This window comes from Homalodisca vitripennis, chromosome 7 (assembly GCF_021130785.1).
Source record: "Homalodisca vitripennis isolate AUS2020 chromosome 7, UT_GWSS_2.1, whole genome shotgun sequence".
Lineage (NCBI taxonomy): Eukaryota > Metazoa > Arthropoda > Insecta > Hemiptera > Cicadellidae > Homalodisca > Homalodisca vitripennis.
In genome coordinates, this window is record NC_060213.1 from 96,283,483 (window position 1) to 96,305,126 (window position 21,644).

Consider the following 21,644-nt stretch of genomic DNA (forward strand, 5'->3'; position numbering starts at 1 on the left):
TGCTGAACATCTAATTTAATTATTAATGTGGACCAAAATATAAATCGCAGACAAGCTTTACAAGTTGCAAGAAGGGAGTCAAATGAACAATTCATTAATACAGCGGATCACAAGTGTAAGGCTGCTTGGACTATTGTGAATCGTGAGACCAGCAGAGATAGACCATCACATCATGTGCAACCTGATGCTGAGGGACTTCAGTAAGTACTGCATCGGTGATGTGGACGAGATTCGACAGAGCCTCTCTCTTGCATCATCTTCTGCTGGCGATCTGCTTCAACGCATAAACTCCGGCGGCCCCTTCTCAGCTCTTCATTTGGCGTCCAGTGATTGGTGGTGGAGTGAGTCGTTTGGTTTCGGGGTTTAAAGCCTCGGGAAGCTGTGACGTACATGGCATATCGTCAGTAATTGTGAAGGGTGTAATCGATGCAATAGCACGTCCACTGGCTAAATTTATAAATGCTTGTCTACTAGAGGGCAGTTTTCCCTCAAAGTTGAAAATGTCTAAGGTAGTACCTATTTTTAAGAAGGGTAACTACGGTGAAATAAACAACTACAGAGCAATCTCTCTGGTCCCCTGTTTTTCCAAAGTGTTTGAAACCGTCTTAAAAACTCAATTAACTTCTTTTTTCGAAATTAACAATCTTTTCAGTAAGAGTCAGTTCGGATTTAGGTATGGAATGTCCACGATCGACGCGGCCGAGGGACATGTGTCCCACATACTTTCCAAGTTTGAGCTAGGTTTACCTACAGGAGCCACATTATGTGGTATTTCTAGGGCGTTTGACTGCGTTGACCGGGGAATTTTGTTGAAAAAGTTAGAGTATTATGGAATAATTGGTATTGAAAATTCCCTTTTTAATTCCTATCTCAGTAATTGTTTTCAAACGGTATTCAGCAATAATACCTACTATAATTATGCTGAAGTTTGTCATGGGGTACCACAGGAGTCTGTTCTGGTCCCACTTATATTGTTAGTCTTAGTTAATGATTTAGATGTCAATGTCAATTTCAGATCAGGTTATGTTTGCTTATAACGTTACTTTTTTACAACTCAACCTTCATTACACTAAATTTTTTAAGATTTTAAAATTATTTTAAATCAAGCCGATAACTAGTATAAAGCCAATATGTTATTTATGAACACAGAGAAGACCCGACACTTGGTATTTACTCTAAATAGAGCAATTTTGAAAGAAACATCAATTGAGACTGTAAAATTATTAGGTTTTTTTTTGTTCCTACGATGTCTTGGCATATACATCCATTATGTTCATAAAGAAGTGAGCAGAGTGGTATATTTATTGCGAAAACTAAAACTTTATGTTCCAAAGATACGCTAAGAATGGTTTACTTTGCACTGTTTCAGAGCATCATTAGTTATGGTCTGCTCTTGTGGGGCAATGCATCTGGTATTGATAAAATTGTATTGTCTCAGAAAAAAGCCATGAGAGTTATAGCGGATGCTAATTTCAAAGATCATTGTAAGCCGATTTTTAAAAAAGAAGCAATTTTAACAGTTATTGATCTTTACATTTTTAATGCTTGATCCATGTCAAAAATAATTTTCAAAACCTGACACTGAATATGCACATTCATATTCACAATACCCGAGGCGCTTATCTCATCAGCAAACCTTTCTAAAATTCAAACTTCATATGTGGCCGTTGGGATAGATCTATTCTATAAACTACCTTTGAATGCTCAGAGTGTTAAATTTAATAAATTTAAACCACTTATTTATAAGTGGATGGTAGAAAGACCATTTTATGACTTATCAGAGTTTTATTCATCTGACATCAGTGGGATAGTTTTTTAGTGTATTTTTCTTCTAAATAGTACACTTTTGTCTCACTAACATTATTGTATTATTATAATACACTTTTACATGTAAACTATTGCGTCTTCTATCAATGAGTGTTTAATTTGAATTGTTTTTATAATATTTTACTGTTAGTATAAGTATTCTGACGTGATATTGCATGTAATGTCTAACGATCAATACAAATCTTATCTTATCTTATCTTATATTTTGAGACCAAAATTTCTGCAAATTTTACCCTCTCTCTCAGATGTTAGGAGTAACATCACGAAGACTGTAAAATAATTTCATGATCTCAGAATAAAGCATTAAACAGACAAAACGGTGACAGTTTCAGAAATCGTTAATTACACATTTCTATTACTTAATTCTCAAAATACTTGTCTTAATTACTTTAAAACTGATTTTTGTTTATTACATTATAATTTATTAGCACTGACAGTGTAAGAAAAGATGGAGATGAATGAGGGAAGCAAGAAATGTAAATCTACCCATTCAATAAAGACTCCACTTCTGGGATTAAAGCAAAGAGCCTTTAGTCCTTTTACAACCGAGAAACATTTTTGCACTTTATCCACATAATTTCACTTCTCTTCTGAGACTTCGCTTCTACTATTATAACATTTATACTAACAATAAAAGTGGGGGTTCTGCAATGTATCTATAATGTTATTAAACATGTATGTATTCAATATTTAAACAAATAACTATCTAAATATGAGTTTGGATGGATTTTTTTACAATTACGCAATCTTATTTTTTAACTAACGTGGATCAGATGTCATGATCTGATAAGGTAGTGTAATTCACGATTAGGGTAGTGTATATGGTAGTTTAAATAGTTGTACGATTCACTGAATAACTTTTTGTCTGATGTAAATATTAAAAAAATATTTTAAGTGATATATTAAGTTAAAGAACGTATTTTGGAAGTTAAAAGTTTAAAAACGAAAGTTACAAATAGAATGCTATCTTTCTATTGGGTACGCAGAGTTGCTAAATTATCTTGTAAAACAGCTAAACTCGATAAAGTCGTTTAACTTTTATTAATTTCTAGAGAATATAAACTCCATTTTTTTAAGATCAAAGAGTAGTGGGCTTCTTTGATCTTAATAAATTGGGTTTAAAAATTTGTTCCTTTACTTTCCTTAGTCAGATTGACACAATGTCGTTATTGCCCGTTGATTGCATAAATTGCTTGTCGTGCTTACACATTTTAATAAGGTTGTATCACGGAAAGTTACCTCATTCTTTCTGTAGTGTCGTAATGGAAAATTATGCTAATCCTATCTTTTAATCTACGTGGTAGTATATACAGTGTGCAAAAGCGAGAGGTTGGAAATAAGCTTTGTAAAATTATGGAACCTAGATAAAAGTTATACTGAGCGTAATAATATTTACACTATTTCGCTTTATTTAACGCCAATCCAACCATCTAAAATTTCAAACTGAAATTTATTATTCTATGATAAATAAGTAACGGTATAGGATTAATCTCTGTTAGGATCCAATTTTGTGAAATCAATATAAAATATACTTGTTTCTCAATGGTGAATATAAATCTTGCCGCTACTTTTCTTACCAACTTGAAATTTATCAAGAAAAACCATAGACCTTAGATTTTTCAAAGCTAAAAAATATTATTTAGAAAAGCAACATCATTTATGATCTATTATTTAGTGACAAAAATTACGCTAGTATTATTTAGTGAGGTCTACGCTAAACCATAAACACGTTCGTCCAATACAGTAAAAATACAAGAAAATGTAATATTTTGATCTCTTATTTATCTTCATTTAAATCAGTATTTGATCTCAGATGAAAATTATTAATGAAATTGGATTCCTCTTTTGAATCACCTCTTACGGCAGTACCAAGTAAGTACGAGCCAAGTTGAAAGAGAAATTTAACTACTAACTTTAATATAGCAGAATATTTTCACATTCAATGTCAAGATAAGTGATAATTTTAATTATCCCATAGATTGTTTCCCTTTAATGTTCTTATGAATTGAGAAATATTAATAAATATTATGAGAACTGTTTAACGTTTCATTATAAAAGATGTATTTTGATAACCTCATCGAGGTACTTTATTCTTGCAAACGCTGTAAAGATTTGTATGTACAGTATTATTTATAGTATAGTATTACCAGTATGATCATCCTAATTTACACTTCCCATTATTAGAAGTCTAAGCTTTACGATGTGAGAATTATTAATTAATAGACTATAAAACTACGTTAACATCTTATTGGCTGAGCTTTAGCGAAGCTTATCACTTGGGATGTTGGAAACATTTCATTTCTGTCTATCTGTCTGTCAGCTTAAAATTTTACATGAAGCTTCTTTAAAATTAAAGAACACTGAGTTTGATGATGGTGCACGTCACTCCATGTGTTTTGGCAGAGCGGTACCAAATATTTTTACAATGATCCTATAGATAACCATTATGGAATCGATAAATTAACAGAATAAATACATTTTGAAACAAACTACAATGCAACATAGTACACATTTAGCCTAGTTAAATAGGTTATAGACTTCATGCATTTACTCTAAACACATAACTTTATGTAAAATTATACTTTATTTAGTAAAATCTTTTAACATGTGTAACTTTGTACTGCATCAACCTTTGAGCGCTGTTTGTGGGATTCATCTGCGGGATAAGTCCTTTAAATGATGTAATTATGTATTCATATGGATTTAGTTTTACTTTGAATCCTTGTGGACCAACGGGTTACAACTGAGAGGACCTCCAAAGCGACTCCGCCACACAGACAACGGGGGACAAAAAGGGGGTAGAGAGACCCATACTTTGTTGAGAGACCCTCACGCATTATTTCATAAAAAGGCACTGTAGGTATAGGCGTTCAGCAGACACTTCTTTCAAAAATACAGATACCTCATTCTATATTATTCATTTATTTATTCATCAACGGTATCCACAATTTTACAATGATAATTAACAATAATATAGATATTAATAAATATATAGATATTATTGGTGCGCTGATTATTTTATATCAGCCCACCAATATGAGAGCCATCGTCTCACCGCATGATAGAGATTAAAGTCTGTCAAACCATTGATTTCTCCTCACCAAGAATATAAATGGCAGAAGATCAATTTTGAGAATTCGACTAAAACTTACTCTAACTGAACATATTGTAAATATTATACAGTCCTTGCGTTTAGTACCCTTCCCCCTAGTTTACCGTCACTTTAATTATTGACAAAAAATTTTGAAGTATCTTAATTTATAGCATTGGATGAGTTATCTCTTATGTTACTAGTGTAATCAATTATATCAGCCACCTAATTCAGTATAATGTTCGATTAAACATAAATAAAGTTGGTCAACGTTACTCTTTGGAACACTTAAGCGGAACATTCTTTATTACAGGAAAATTTGTATTTCCCAAGGTTCACCTAGACTTACCAGTTTTAGTTTACAACAATTCAGTTTTCATACCCTTTGGTTAAGAGAGGGTTGATTCACAGTTAAATATTAATCACACTAGCTCAAAATGCACAACTCTACTTTCATAACTCCTACCCATGTTAATTTAAAGTAAAAGCTCTTGAGGGTGTATTTACCGATATGATATCACAAAGTATCAGGGGAATGTTTATCCATATAATTAATAATCAGATACAACGTTTTGAATTGAATATAATCAATTCAATATTCCCAACGAAACTGATTTCAGCTTGCTTCTCTACATTCATTGTCTTTTTTAACCTTGCTATTGCTGGAATTCCCAACTGATTTGTAGACATTAATTAATTCTACGAGATTAAACTTATTGTTACTATTTAAAACCAGAGTAATGTATTTCATTTCTCCAAGGTAGTAACTGTTTGAATTCACTTCATCATAATGCATTTGAATTCAATTAAATACCGTTTACTTAGAAAATACCATGAACTTTTAAAGGAGATGGAATTTTCACAATATTTAATGGTGAATTATGTATTTAAGTTCCGAAGAACTTTTTGCCTGCGGTTATGGTATTTTACAAGTCTCATATGTAGTTACATAAATAGTTATAAGATAACTAACTACTCGTTTCGCTTCGAGGGCTTCATCCACATATCTCAATTAGTTTCATCTGAAGTTAACTGATATCTGAGTACTAGTCAGCAAAAATCAGATTCTAAATTGGCAATGCACAAGAAGAATTTGTTAATAATATTGATACCTTTACTAGGGGTCAAGGTTGGTAAGATTGATAAGTCCGTACGCGAAATTATTGTTAACTAACAGGACAAATTAAATAAGGCTAATAAAATCTTTAAAAACACCTCAGATTCATGATTAAACAAGAACAAAACATTTTTCTAATAAACTAAAAACTATAGTATTTTATAATAAATGTACAAATTTGTATTTTTTTTAATTCAGTTAACACTCATTGTTGTATTATTTTCTAATACTCATGCAGTCTGGAGAAACAAACTCATGTAAAATGGTTGTCTTATAATCACATTATATTGCGTAAGATAAAAAATACAATATACAATTTTATTGTAAAAAAATATTCGTTTGCTTTATTTAACGCAATAAATTAATTATTTGAATCCTACCAAAGATGGTTTGGATCTTTTTTCAAAACATTTAATGTGCTAAATAAAATTATTTCAATCATTTTAAAAAAAAACATTACTGAACTAATCAAAATATTAATGTTCTGTACGATACGTGCAAAATATACTAATATAGTACAAGTGTTTTAGTTGGACGTGCAGGTCTACCCTGTATGTAGTGAACAAATATAAACACACACACACACACACACACACACACACACACATATATATATATATATATATATATATATATATATATATATATATATATATATATATATATATATATATATACTGTATATATATATACATATAATGAATTTGGATGTTTCTATTATTTTTTACAGTTGATTAATTTTCTACTATGTTGTATCAATTTATGTTTTTTATAATTCATTTTGGGTGTAAATGAATCTGTGTTAACATAGATCTACGAGTTTAAGTTTTTGGACAAGGAAAAGTGTCCTTTTCTTATTATTTCACGAGTGAGTGATTTGTGCTGTAATATTTGAATTACTGTAACTTTATTTACAGCAATCACAAAGATCCAGGTCATTACGAATAATGGACGTTTTAGAGATTTATTATTTAAACTAATACGCTTTGAAGTGAACCCATATTGAAATTAAGATATTTAATACATAATCAACTTAAACTATTTATATGCATGTAAGGGGAGATTTAATGTGGAAAATGTATTTAATCAATGGTATAATTATTATAAATGGATATTCAGACTCACCAAAGTTGTATTCATTTATCAAAAAGTATTGCACTATGACTGGAATAGCTCCTTCTTCCAGAGCGGATCGTCACAAACATGACATACTTTCGAAGCTGAATACTCAAGGCGGAGTCCAAAACACAGTTCAAAATAATAAAAATCACTGGGCATCGATTGTGGAGGACAGAAGTTTGCATGGGAAAATACACAAAATTCGGCACCTAAACGAGGTTAACGGGGGAAAACAAAATCTATAAACGTTTATACTGAAAACTGTGCAAGGGGATATAGTAATCAGTTAGTCAGTTTAAAAGAAAAGGGGTAGGGAACAGACGCCATGTGCTCAGCACAAAACGTGCGAATCTCTTCGGAGTTAATTCAAGAGTGAGAGACGTTTACTGGCCGAGGCTGAGACCACGCTACCTCAATTACATCCTAGAGCGGTATCTTGAAGTGCCTCAACCAATCAATCAAGGACGAGCGGTCACCTGATCCTACGAGTATCATTCAATAAGTAACGAGACAAATTACTACGGTACTGCTCTAAAAAGTTTTATTCAATCAGTACAAAACTTTTGCCACTGTTCAAGGTATTCCTCAGCAATACTTATACACTTCTTTCAACTTGTAAAAGGCCTTTGCTTTTTAACCCAATAAATTAATTATTTTGGTGATAAACACCATTCATTGGTCTCTTGAACATAAATCTAATAGCAAACCTTTTTCTTTGTTTCTTATTTTCTCTGTCTGGCTCTCAGCTAAATTCTTTAGGTGAGAATTAAATTAATTAATTTAATTTTTAATTTTTAATTTAATTTTAAGAATTTAATTAAATTTTTCAAAGAATTAAGCTGAAAATTAAATTAAATTCTTTCTAAATTCTTTAGAACCTCGATTCTATTTTTCCACCTACTTTTTTCACTTCTTCATTGGATTGAAAATTTCTCCGCAGTAGACGCTTTAAAAAGCTCAGGACATTTCAGAAGACTATTTCTTTAATAGTTCCAAAATACGTTTAAAAACATTACAAGCAGTGGAGTTGAATATTAGTTTTACCAAAACGATTCCAATGAGTAGGGTTGAATTTTCCTCCACCAAAGAATGAGAGTGATATAATTAAAATTATAGTATTTATTTAGATTTTTCCATATCGAAAAAACAAACATATTCAACGATCTTCTAAAAACTGCTATTTTTTCTCTCGATGGAAATAATCTCCGAAAGAAATGCTTATGCTACTACAATCACCGCCCTTGTTACTGAGCATTAATTATGCATTCACGAGCCGTGCCGCGGTAAGCCCTGCTCTGTATCGGTGGATATAAAGGAGATCATTGGTATTATCCACCTTAGAGAATTTGCTATTCGACTGTGTAACATTTAAATAGGAAGTTAAAATAATGTAATACAAATCAAATCACGTTTATTTCCACACAAAAATATTAACAAATCAAATACCACATTTACAAAAAATGAAACAGAACTTCTTAACAAGGGACTGAAATATAATTTACACCAAACAAATAATAAAGATTATATAAGGAAAACTGATACTGAATAGTGAAACAGTAATTACAAGTTTACATGCAGACAAACAAAATTAATCAAGAGTGTTAGTCGATTCAAACAATAGAAAAAATTCAGAAAAGTCCTAACCTTAACATAGAGAACAAAATATAAAGCAAACATGATTGGCAAAGCATAAAATCAATAAACAACAAAATTGAAAATGATAATTTGGTTATTTGTAAAGCTGACAAAGGTAACTCAATTGTAATTTTAAAAAAAACTGATTATACAGATAAAAATAAAACAACTTTATTTCTAATAACAATATTACAATACTAAATTATGATCCTACAGAATCTTTTCAAAAAGATATCAAGAAATGCATAAACAAAATTAATCATATATTTTCCGAATAAACAAAAAACAGAAATTAAAAATGATGAAGCCTTCTGCACCAATCCTCAAATGTTTGCCAAAAATTCACAAAAGTAAACTACCCAATAAGACCATTAGTAAATTTTCAAAATGCTCCTTCTTATAATTTAGCAAAATACTTGGATAGCAAAATTAAAGAACATTACAAATTTAAAACTGACATAAGACTGAAAAACAGCATTGACCTAGTAAACAAAATTAATTATATAGATATACCAAACAACAGTAAGTTTGTATCCTTCGATTTAAACAAATTTATACACAAATGTTCCAATCCAAGAAACAATGCTTATAATTAAAAATAATTTAACAGAAACAGAACATTCTAAATACACAAGAAATTGAAGAAATACTTGAACTCACAAAAGTAACTCTAAGACAAAATTACTTTACATTTAACAACAATTACTACATACAACATGAAGGATTACCAATGGGATCACCACTATCCGGATTATTGGCTGATATATTCCTTGACAACATAGAAGACAAATTCATACTAAGCGATAAAAACAAACATCTAACACAAATAATTTATTATTACAGATACGTTGATGATATAATATGTCTATTCAAAGGAAATGAAAGACAAATAGACATGTTCAAAAACTACGTAAACCAAATCCATCATAATCTAAATTTTACCAGTGAAATTGAAGAAAATAATGCAATAAACAACCTTGATTTGACTATAACCAAGATCAACAAAAAAAATACAATTTCAAAATTTACAGAAAACCGACATAACACAGATTTAGTTATTCCTTCCTCGTCGAATCACCCTTATCACCAAAAAAAAATGGCTGCATTCAAATCAATGATCGACAGATTACACAAAATTCCAATGACAACTGAAGATTTTTATAAAGAATTAAAACATTATTAAATACATAGCCCAAAAATAATGGATATATAAACCAAGCATGATTGATATATTATTGAAGAACTACAAAAAGAAAGAAAATAAGAAGAAAGAAGAAAGAGATATCAAATACATTCAATCAGACTACCTTGGTAAACATTGTCACAAAATTAACAAATCATTTTATAAACAAGGATATCAATTTGGCATTCAAAACATAGAACAACCTTGGACTTTTAATCAAGAACAAAAGCAATTCAACAAACCAAAATCAAAATTTTAAAAATTCAACAATAGTGGAGTATACAAATTAAATTGCAACGATTTTCAATCCCACTATATTGGACAAACCGGCCGATCATTCAAAATTAGATTTAATGGAACACATAAAAGCATTGAAAACATCATCAAATTCAAAATATGCAGACCATTTAAATAACACCGGCCATACATACACTAACATCGAAAAACAATCTTGAAATTTTACACACAAGCAAAAAAAAGTCGCTTATTATCTACTTTAGAACATTTTGAAATTTACAAAAGTGACAAAATTAATCATAATTATATCATTAAATGACAAAGACTTTCTAACAAACAATTTATTATTCGATAGAATTTTAAACAATTATACAATGATCTCACATAAAATTAAATACAACAAATTTAGCCACCAAGGTAGTAAAAAAAAACACATGCAAATTGATTTTAATTATTTATTTTTAACCTTATTTTGTACCTGAAGATGGAATCAATGATTCCGAAATGTACATCGTGTAAGAAAAATAAAAGGTTTTAAAGTTTTAAAAGTTTATTCATATTATGTTATTAAAAATATGAAATTCAAATAAATATTTACATTGAAAATGATAACAAATGTAGCATTATTATCTAATTAATATAAAACATACAAAATTATTCTAGTAATACAATTCAAAATAATTAACATTCAATATATTTCATATATAACACATATATAACATTCAATAATTAACGCTAAAATAATATAAAAAAGACTTATGTCATCATAAATAAATCAATATAATGAATAAAGGGATGAAATATAAATGTATATACATATACATGTATATACACATTCAGATACATACATATCCACATCCATACACGCATACCTAGTAAAAACAGCATTACATTTGCTACATAATTTCTGGATAAATTAAAATAATGGGAAAAGAGCCTACATGGGCCTTAATGGCCTGTGCGTAGACTCGAGTTGAAAATGTTACGATTCGAATTTTATCTCGAGCAGAGTGTAGTTTTTATAAAATTTGTTAATTGAAAGAAGACATCTAAAGCAGAATAAACGACGGATATGACCTGGAATTCCGATTATCAGCATCATAGTGGAGAAAGTAGACAAAAACAAATAAAAATATTGAGTGAACGAAAATTACAAAAATAGGCTTACTTAAGTGAATGGATTTTACTATCTATAGTTTGAAGAGGAGAGGAGAGGGGCCAGTGCCGTCAGTAAGTTGTCAGATAGTCTAGGTCCGTCTGTAGTCAACAGAGATAAGTAACTGGGCCCTCTCACTGCTTATGAGAATCAAAAACTCCTTGACATGTTTCTTAAAAACCTCAATACATTTGTAATATTTATTTAATCCGTTATGTATGCACTCAAAAATTAAACAAACTATCCATAATGCACTGTATCAAAACCATATTTCCGATAGTTAAGTCAATTTTAATATAAGAAAATTAATATATATATATATATATATATATATATATATATATATATATATATAGATAAATTCATGATAATTTTTGCACATATTAATGCTCCGATAATTCACGCCTCTGCTCCAAAAAGTGCAGTACTAACTACCATAAGCGGAATATTAAGGCTCTACGTGTCAATTCAAACTGTTCAACTTTTTTTACCTAATGTCAATTTTTAATGTAACATGTATGACAATACAAATAATGGAAATGCTTAACTTGTCAATATTTGCTTAATCAACGCTCTGTAAATTTAAATTGTACGATGTAACAACACGACTTATTCCTATTTCATTATTACTATTTTATGCAGAGTAAAGGACATTTCACTAAACATATTATTTGTATTGTTGAAACCACAACAGGATGTTGGAAATTTGCTGTCATTATATTTAGAGAAAAGTCTAACTCTACGTTTCAAAATCGTTATATACTTCATTGGGTGTTGAAATAATCTGACATTACGTTAATCTAAACGTAATTGAAAGAACCTGGATGCCATAATATTTATATCAAATTTTTTGAAATGCCCAAGGATAATAATTGTATTATTAAACCAATAACATTGTGTTATATTTGAAGAAATGACGGGGAAATGTAGAGTATTTGCGAGTGTTTTCACAACTTGTAGATGGAGAATCATCTAGTGAAGAGTAAAAGCACTCAGGTCTGCCAAGAGCCAACCACTACAGAGACTGATCAGCCATGCAAAGGCACTCATGTAATCTCTTCAGCTCTCAATATGACGAGAGCACATTCATTCAACTTTGATTCGGAAACGCTGCTATTTGTATAACGACGTCGGGGATACAAAGGATAAAATGAGAGTTGTCGTATATCTGCTTTCGTGTTAAAAACGAGATTCTTACGGCAACTCTAGTCATTAATAATCCACTTAATATTTTTATATTTTTCACTTCTAACACAAGCTGCAAAAATGGATTGAAAATTCTAAAGGATTTATTTTTAAAAGGCAAAATGTTATTCCACAGCTTTGAATGTAGCTTCTTTTCGTAGAATACAAATACTTTCTAGCTATCGTTATTATAAAAAGCCTGTTAACAACTGTATTAGGATTTATATCTGCAATTTTATCAGATGTAACTGATAGCATACAATTTTAATTGGCAAGGGAATATTACACGTTTACCACTATACTCTACTATTACAATGTTACTTGCTGATGCTAAGAGGTGAGCCCTTCAGTTCAAAGATTAGTTTGTTTATTTTTCTATTTTTTAACTTTAAAGGTTCCTACTGTGAACTCTGTCATTGAGTATTTCGCTTCATGATATGAGGTACGGTAGGTGACACTGTTGTGAAGTGTATACGTAGGCTCTCTTTCATCAATCGGCACTTCAATAAGGTTTTTAAGCCGGTTTCATGATTAACATCTACGATTTCCAGTTCCCACTTCGTCTTAGAGTAGGAATTTGCAATTAAGAACCCTGTCACCGCTCTTAGTTCTAAAAGGACATTTTTGCTTGTTTTTTGAGTGACACTCTCCTGTTCAGGATACATAAGGTTGTATATAGAGGTACACAAAGTCATAATACCTATTGATATTATTCATCAAGTGACAGATTAAACAATATAATTTTTACGCCTAAACTTATGTGGTTTTAAGTACTACATCTGTAAAAGATTGTTCGATAAAAAGTAGAAATTTACAGCTTTAAAACACGCTTAGTTATTTTGAATTCACACAAAGTAATTTATTATTTGCACACTTAACTCAATTATTTGCAAAAATCTTGCGACAACTTAGTTCAAAAAAGTTAATGAGAGTAAAATTTTATACTATTGAACTGTTATAATATACTTCAATGAGTCTGAGTAAGTGTATTCAAACATAGTTTGGTTATCATGAGCTCAAACATATTGTTAATATAATATTATGAACTATATTTCTGTAAATTTTCGCATTTTTTACAAGCTGAGCTCAATAAATGCTGCATTGCTCTGTCAGCTCTTATTGACCGAAAAACTCAGCTGGTCGTTTATTGCCAGTAACTCCCTCTGGACTCATTGACTCATCCAGGACTTTAAAAGCAGATATTCTTTTCAAAACAACTTATAGACTAAATACTTGTAAAATTTATATTATTGGTTTATAAAATAAGTATTACGAACTAAACAGGCAAACCACCTTAGAGAAAAGAAATGTTACATCTCTCTGCCTGATAAAAAGAACCTGTGTCAGCCTACTGAGTGAAAAGCTTAAGTGAGCTGAAATCTGTGATGGACATACACCATCAAAGAACTCATTCATGTCTCTCTATAAATTATTTACATGCAAAATGTCTGTCTGAGGATGAAATCGTTTTAAATTCTCTTGTGGAAAGTTAGGCTACATGTATAACCTTGCTAGGTGTTCTAATTTTTGTGCACAGTTATTTTAGTTTCGAATATCCCTTCTACATGAGCAAAATTAGGAACACACTTTTTTATAATCAGTTATATTCTACGATTTTCTCCTTTCTATCATGGTTACTCATAGGACCGATGTACTCATGGTTATTCACTAACGCTCAGCCAGATTCAGATAGTCCTATACATAGATAGACAGACATAAATAAAATTTGTTCAGTCCCTCAAGTGATACGCTTCGCTAATGCTCAGCCAATAACGTAAAATAAAGGAAAAACGCAATATATGTAGCAGTTGGTTACACTTTATTTTAAGGGAAATTTTTTCATATTAATGAATTCTTTTTTTTACTAATTAAATAATTATAAAAACATAATATTATACTGCACATTAATACAGTGTTTCGAAATATGTACAAGTGCACCCATAAACTGATTATAAGCTTATGAAACAACTCATATTACAAATTTATGGTAATAGGAAATGTTGTTTAATCCATGCGCTAATCTTGCTTTGATATAAGGGTCAATAAAGAGGGATAATAGAGGTTGGTGCACTCACTGCTGGCTACAAATGTTAGCATAAATAGCAGTTTATCCCAAAGTTCACTGTTTTATTAGTGGATTTACAATCGTTGTATTATTAATCTTAAATATTAATATGTGCATACTATTAACTAACCATAAACTGTTGAGGTGCTGTTACGAGGAATTTAATATGGCGTACGTATGAGATTTACTGCAATCTTAAAGTAAACTTTTAATTTAAACAAAATTGTTACAAAATGTTTTGTAATTTTTTCACACATTTTTATATGATATTATTAGCTACTCGTTTCAACAAAATATGCTAAATGCATGTGACAGAGCTGCTGTGGCGCTTGTTTTAGTTTCACTATTCTAAATGAGCCTAAAATTGTAATATGATCGAGAGGTCGTCTGATGGTGGGGGACGGTGGTCGTAGTTATGCAACGCTCCGCAGTATAATTTAATTTCGACTCGTCTTAACTTATAGTGACCGGTTTCAAATAAGTAAATATAAAGTAACTTATCAGATGTGAATCGGACATAATCTGTCTTTATCTAGTAAGTGTTTGCAGGCTATAAATCTTATCACTATGCTAATAACAAGGTTAGGCCTGTTCACGGCAATAGAATCGTGATGATTTTATCAAACTTCGGAGAAAATTCACGACCTCCAGCAAAAGATTAAAAGTCATCCTTCACCACCCGATATAGAAGGATCAGAAGCTCTTCGGGCGGTACGTTCTATTGAAATTGTCTACTTCTCCTTATTCCAAAAACCAGTATTGTCAGACCTCAGACACATTTACCATCATTTTGAGAGTTTCAAAATCTTAGAAGAGGAAGTGCAAACATGTTGACAAATATATCAAGGCCTTGGAAATTTGTAATTACAATAAAATATTATAATTTAAATATGTTGTTTAGTATTATTAATTATATATATATATATATATATATATAAATATATATATATATATATATATATATATATATATATAATTTCAATGAACATTGAATCACAAAAAGTACTTGCTCCACCGGGACTCGAACCCGGATCTCTCACTTGCCGGGTGAATGTGCTACCATTACAACACAGAGCACTTACTTTTTACGATTCAATTTCTTTTTATTCGGCTTTATCTGTCACATATGCGTTTACAAATCAAACTCACATATGACCAGAAGACCAAATACCTATCAAACGTTTTTATTTGCATTAATTAAATTTGTATGAATGGCAATAGCCGAATTTAATTTCAATAAATATTGAATTACAAAAATTACTTGCACCGCCGGGATTCGAACCCGGATCTCTCACTTGCCGGGTGGATGTGCTACCATTACACCACGGAGCCCTTACTTTATGTGTGTGTGTGTGTGTGTGTGTGTGTGTGTGTGTGTGTGTGTGTGTTTGTGTGTTTGTGTGTGTGTGTGTGTGTGTGTGTGTGTGTGTGTGTGTGTGTGTGTGTGTGTGTGTGTGTGTGTGTGTGTGTGTGTGTGTGTGTGTGTGTGTGTGTGTGTGTGTATTTCCTAGATGTACCGCACCTGCGGAAAGAATATCCTGACACTACTCTGATGTGACGTAATATCAGACTAAATAAATGTCCTCTTGTTATAACGTCCATTTTCTAAACATTTGTGTTCAAAGTTGTGAAAGGAAGTAACCAAAGATGCCAGAAACTAACATTTTACACATGAAAGGCCATTAGAGGTTATAACGGACGAAGTTTAAACCGCCGTCTTTTGTTTAAAACTTTCAGCTCCAGGCGCCTATGTTGTTTTACAGTAAGTGTAAATACCATTACTATGAATTTTTACGTTAGACTGTTAGTGATAGCACATAAAGTTTAAAAATGTATAGTAAATGTTAGTAAGCTGGCTAACTATATTTGTAATGAATAGAATCTACTATTTACATTTAATACCACACATTTTACATTTTACATTTTTGTTATATTTCTTTATAAATAAATATAACTAAATCTAAAGAAAAATTTGGTTAATTTTTCTAAACAGGGCTCAATTATACTAAAAAGTGTGCATAGTTTAAATTATATCTTAGTCTATAACAAAGATATTATTTTTTCCTAAAATCATGCATACAAACAATAAATTAAGCAATATATTTTTTATTGCAGATTTCCTGTTCATTTTGAGCTGACTAATTAAAGTTTGATGTAAGATTGACACATTAATGGAAGTTAAGATCTATATGATTATTACAATAATTAATCACTTGCAAAATATAAATTAATATACAATTATACTTCATGTTCTGTTAAAAATAATACATTTACTTTTAATCTTATTATAGGTCAAATTATAGGAATTAATAAGGATGGGTTTTTTTCAAACAAGAATTCTTAGTTGAAAAATTATTCTAAACCGAAATGTTTTATCTTGCTGAGAGACTTTCACCCTACATTAACTCTAAATGGGGCGTATTTTCTAAGCGATAAAGCGAAGATATTTTCTAAGAATATATAAACTACTTTGTTTATTTGGTCAACACTGTATATTTCTAGATTCTGCTATTCCACATCAGTCCATGAAATCTTTCATTGAACGAACACTAGCTGTTATATGTAAATAAATGTTACAGTAAAGTATTTGGTATATATTGATACATTAAAACCCCTTCGCCACTGTGCGTTAGTTAAGCCTCTATTGATAACTCAGAATTAATGCCAGAAAATTTCCTTCTGCTTGTCTGTCCGAAGGATATTTAAAAATTGAATTAAGAAAAAGTAAGATTTAAAATGTTGCTAACAGCTTCGATAGTATACACGCAACATTAAGTGCTATGATAGTGCATGTTATTTCGGTTGGTTGAAAGTTAGTGAAGCGTAAACGTCCTCAGAATATGTCTAGAACGGTTTGCACTATAGACTTGGAATTTTGCTTATTTTGTACACCACTTACATCACTTGCCTTAACTAGGTGAATTTCTCCACCCTCTGTTTATCTTTCTTTCAGTCTGTTTATCTTTCCCTCTACAGCAGGATATCTCGAAAACTAATTAGGCTATAGATATACATTTTGCATGGAATTTTCTTTTTATGTAAGCAACTTAGATTTTAATTGAGATATATATCTCTCTTTGGGATTCGGCTGAGCGTTAGTATACCTCAACTGTCCGAATTATGTCTCAAACGAATTGAGATTTGAAATCCTACATACCTGTTTTGACATAGACCTGACAACATAATTGCCTAGATTTCTTACCTTAATGCCTGTTAGTTCTCGTGGTGTGTTGGAAAATCATTTTTCTAAGTTTTTAGTAGTAATCAAAAGAGAAGTTCTTACAGAGATATAAATAATAATAAAATATTTTCCCAACAAAAATTTATTGTTTATTCTTAATCGTAAAAACTCTGTAGTGATGAGCTCATTAATAGATGAACATGCTAGACAGGCTTGCGAAATCCGTAATTCTTTTACAATTCATATATAATTCCTCATTATCGGCAAGAAACCATTAAGGGTACCTTTTAACTAATCTCTGTAACCATCTTGAGCCAGTCTGAATTCAATGCTGTCTGAAATTAAGTGAAAGTGTGGGCCAAGATAGTAACCCCGTGGTACACATTTAAATTCACATAGAAATCTAACCTACGTAATCTACGTCAATAAATTGTCGGTCTCAAGCTCTTTAGCATATTTTAAAAATATACGGCGAAAAAAGAGTTCTAAATTTTAGTTAATTATTATTATTTTTTTATAATTTTAACAAATTTTATATTTATACGTTCCTGGAATGTTTCGATAGTGATCAATTTTATTTTAAAAACCTATACGGTCAAGATACTACATATTTTCAAGCAAAGTTTTCCTTTTACAAGTTTACCTTTAAACAAGAGAGCAGGACCCTACACCTCGTGTCGTATAACAATCGTTTCTGAGGAAAATTTCTATTCTATAGCTCATTTTATTGTTAAAAGTGTAACATGTTTTTTTATGTTACGTGTTATAATGACATATAGTTATAATCAGGTTGGTTACAAGTTTATTTATTCTGCGATTTCTTATTTGCCATCATGGTTACTCAAAATATCCACTAATGTTCATAAAGTGACATACATTATCACCAAACTAATGTAAAAAAAGAATCTTCATGCAAAATTGTAGGGGCTATGATTCATTTTCTCTCCATTTTCGTGCGGACAGAGAGATAAAAATGAAATTCTTTTCAGTCTCTCGGGTGAGAGGTTTCGATAATGCTCAGTCAATTAGTTTACTTCAGATATTTTAGAACCTGTTTCTAATGCAGGTCCAAAATATTTGCATACGCATGGATGTCATTCACAGAATTTAAGGGGTGACACCACTCTGTAGTTTAAGTACCCACCTGTTTAGCTCAATATGAATTCAAAACGCAGAGTTTACCAAGCTATTTTGATAGTATTATATTAGTTCTACTGAAAGAGTGCTAAGGAGAACAATTTAAATTTGGGCTCGGCCAAAACCTTTTATTGATATAATTTTATTACAAAGGATTATTTATGTTTTTCTTTATATAAATACATGTATAATAATCAATGGTCTTCAAAAACAAAGACTGCTATTAATTTCCCTCGATGGGAATAATCGCCGAAGGAAAAGCTTATGTTACTATAATCATCGCTCAAGTTACTGAGAATTAATTATGCATTTACAAGCCATGATAGCGGTAAGCTCTGTTCTCTGATCCGTGAAAGAGATCATCTGAATTATGTATCGTAGAACACTGCACTTCACGATTGTAAGATATTTAAATAAAATGTTAAAATAATTTAATTTATTACATAATTTAACAGATTACATTGTTCACACATAAAAATTATAGAAACAATCCACATTAAACTTCATAAAAATCTGATCTTCTCAAATATTACTCTTAATATAATAGGCCAGGATAATTTTTGAACATCAACCGTTACTTCTCGTCCTATTCAAACAAATGCCGTAAAATAGCTACCTTAAGCGATATTTTCAAGTTGAACATTGCACATTAGAACGTTCATAATTTATTTCGTAATGATGTGTTTTTTAATATAATACGAAATCCGAATAAAAATTAATGGTGCTTAAAATTAGTTGAAAAGAACCTTTCTTAATTTAAACTTTATTAAGTAGTTATTCCTATTTCGTATTCATTATGTTATGCAAATAAAAAAAAAATTAAGATTTCTTTAAAAACATTCCTTATGGCTATGCCAACATGCTTTACGAAGTTCAAGGATTGAAAAACAAGTAGCCAATGATAGAGGATGATTATACGTAAATGTTTTCAGAAGTTTTATATCGAGAAGGCGGGTAAGAGCCAACCACTGCAGAGTCTGATCAACCATGCAAAGCCACTCATGTAATCCCTTCAGCCCTCACAATAACGAGAGCGCATTCATTCAACTTTGATTGGAAAACGTTGTTACGCGTATAACGATGATGTGAATACAAAGGATAAAGAGATATTTTCACATCTCTGCTATCGTGGTAAAAACGTTAATTCTTACCGTAATCCATGTAGCTGATAATTTTAAAACAACGTGTTTGTAGTTCTATTACATTATACAAGTTTTGAAATGAGAATTTACAATTCTAAAGCATTTATTTGTTTAAAAATTTTTTAATTTATAAATAAGACATATTTAAATTCTGATTTTGAATCAAATTCCCTATCATAATAAATTAGAACGATCACTAAATCTTGTTACACTTATAGTTAGCTAATAGCACTATCTTATGCCTGTTACAAAGTGAACCGTGTATTGTAACTACAATTTGCAGAAAATGCAAGGTCATTAAGAAAATGGTCCCTCTGAGTTTGTCAGTTAGTCGGATGAAGTAGGGAGATTGTGTGAAAACTGAAATATTATTATTTTATTCTTCTTAACACGTTCGCTGCGGCAAGAGCGGCCAATGATGTACCCGATATGCGGCAAAATTCTAACTTGCGATTTTCGTTGAATTGGCGTTATTTTGGTTTGATGCGCTATAAAATAATGATATTCGATTATATTACGTTCTTATGCGTTCTTAATCATCGGGACTGTCCGGACAGTGGCCCGCACTTTTGGCATGGCATCATTTATGTTAACATATGACGGGCTATATAAAATTTAAGTATAACTTACCAAATGTGTTGTGTGATGTCCAAAAGTAGCAAGAATACTTCAATCGACTTTGATGTGCATCAGGTTCCGTTGCTAGACAACGCTACTGTCCGGACAGTAGTCCTGCGCATAGCGTAAAACACCCACAGAGCCCGCGGTGCAGTTCGCCGCCGCGTGCTGTCCACACAGTAAAACCAATAAAAGTATCGTTTGAATGAATTTACTAATGAGACAATACATACTGTATACAAAAAAGCAAAATATGTGTATACTGTGTACAAGAAAAATATTGACACCACACATATAGATAAAATCGCAATACCGGTAAAAGATTACCTTACTTTTAATTTAGTAGTAATAACCTATCCAATTTGTAAACAAGCCTTGGAATTAGGCTTAGAATTTAGGAACACGTGTTTTATTGTTTTCCTACTGGTTCATAATAGCAATAAACATGTGAAATTTCAGCTGTTTCGCTGGCACTGTCGGGACAGTAGGCCCGCATTTCCAGGACGAACTGACGTATCAGAAAGTAAGTATACTTCATCTAGAACAAGCTTGAAAAGTTTCCTACAATGCCCGCAAGATCGCAGAACGTGACAAGCGAAACGAATAAGCAATGCATTGAGAGAGTCCCGTGACCCTCGCCAAAACTGCGAGGCACTGTCCGGACAGTGGCCCGCAGAGAACGTGTTAAAATATACATATACTCGATATACCTCTTCGAGATACAAAAAAGTTCATTACAATAATTTCGGGAAATAAAACAAATCCAGCTTATTAGAAAATAAACACTCTATAATGGTTTTATTGTATCTGGGTTTTATGCAAACTACGTCTTGAAAATCATTCGAAATACATAAATATTGATAATTACAACGGTTGTGTAAATTTTATTAAATTACAAAACTCATTTTGCTTTTCCTCGAGACTCATAAATGCCCGATTTGTACTGTTTTA